At 50.4% G+C, this 1,631-nt stretch overlaps 1 non-coding gene across 1 annotated transcript; it reads left to right on the top strand.

Moving 5' to 3' along the window:
* The first annotated feature begins 1,120 nt into the window (after positions 1–1,120).
* LOC143351267 (5.8S ribosomal RNA) lies at positions 1,121–1,275 on the top strand. Its single transcript, XR_013081624.1, has one exon. It is a non-coding gene; the product is annotated as a 5.8S ribosomal RNA (ribosomal RNA).
* The last annotated feature ends 356 nt before the right edge of the window (positions 1,276–1,631 follow it).

Genomic DNA, 1,631 nt, shown 5'->3' with positions numbered 1-1,631 from the left:
TGGCTAACTTGAGGCGAATAATCGCAAACGACGACGCGTCGATTTTGCGGCCATCGTTGCTCGCGCGACTAACGACGACCAGCCGAAACGGCTGTAGTTTATCGCATCGATTTCATCGAGCAACCGATGGACGCTGCCGCGTTCGTTCGTAAATGAATAATATACATACTCATGGCTAACTTGAGGCGAATAATCGCAAACGACGACGCGTCGATTTTGCGGCCATCGTTGCTCGCGCGACTAACGACGACCAGCCGAAACGGCTGTAGTTTATCGCATCGATTTCATCGAGCAACCGATGGACGCTGCCGCGTTCGTTCGTAAATGAATAATATACATACTCATGGCTAACTTGAGGCGAATAATCGCAAACGACGACGCGTCGATTTTGCGGCCATCGTTGCTCGCGCGACTAACGACGACCAGCCGAAACGGCTGTAGTTTATCGCATCGATTTCATCGAGCAACCGATGGACGCTGCCGCGTTCGTTCGTAAATGAATGTTATACATACTCATGGCTAACTTGAGGCGAATAATCGCAAACGACGACGCGTCGATTTTGCGGCCATCGTTGCTCGCGCGACTAACGACGACCAGCCGAGACGGCTGTAGTTTATCGCATCGATTTCATCGAGCAACCGATGGACGCTGCCGCGTTCGTTCGTAAATGAATAATATACATACTCATGGCTAACGTGAGGCGAATAATCGCAAACGACGACGCGTCGATTGTGCGGCCATCCGTTGCTCGCGCGACTAACGACGACCAGCCGAGAAGGCTGTAGTTTATCGCATCGATTTCATCGAGCAACCGATGGGCGCTGCCGCGTGCGTTCGCCCGATTGCGCGTGAAGTTACTGTTCGGAACCAAGAATATACGGGTGTATTATACCCGTTTGGTCGCAGCCACGCGCAAAGGCTTTTGAATGTACTGTACGCCCGGCCGTCGAACGATGGTTTTCCGTCATTCAGGAAACAAAAAGAAACTTTTGTCGTCGATATGGCGCGTTCAATCCTCCGTCGATACGCTGGTCGGAGGTGCGAACATCGAATATTTTTAAAGCAAAGAACAAGGAGCATTTTTAAATACAAAGAGAAAAATTGTAAATTGTATATGATTACCCTGAACGGTGGATCACTTGGCTCGTGGGTCGATGAAGAACGCAGCTAATTGCGCGTCAACGTGTGAACTGCAGGACACATGAACATCGACATTTCGAACGCACATTGCGGTCCACGGATAAAATTCCTGGACCACGCCTGGCTGAGGGTCGTTCACTTGTCCTAAAACTGCTTGCGTTGTTCTCAGATTCCCTAACCCCGCCGTCGTTTACCTCTCCTTTCGGGGAGATGGCGAAGAACGTTTCGGAGCCGGGTCGATGAAGAGAAAGGTATCAACGTACGAGCGAGAATTTGGGTATTTCGTTGGCGTTTGTCGCTGGACGTACGAAAAAGAATAAATATTATATATTATTGGCAAGTTTGCGCACCCCTTGCGTGGTGAGGCAGAGATCAGTCTGGACTCGCGCGAGTGTTTTACGGCGTCGTGCGTCGTGTTGTCTGGAGTATCATCACGACCGCCCGTTAAAGCACCGCTCCTACGATTTCTGACTTTGACGGCACTAAAAAC

The sequence above is a fragment of the Colletes latitarsis genome, unplaced genomic scaffold (genome assembly GCF_051014445.1).
Source record: "Colletes latitarsis isolate SP2378_abdomen unplaced genomic scaffold, iyColLati1 scaffold0114, whole genome shotgun sequence".
NCBI lineage: Eukaryota > Metazoa > Arthropoda > Insecta > Hymenoptera > Colletidae > Colletes > Colletes latitarsis.
Note: the sequence above shows the minus strand (reverse complement) of the source record. Positions and strands in the feature narration are given on the sequence as shown.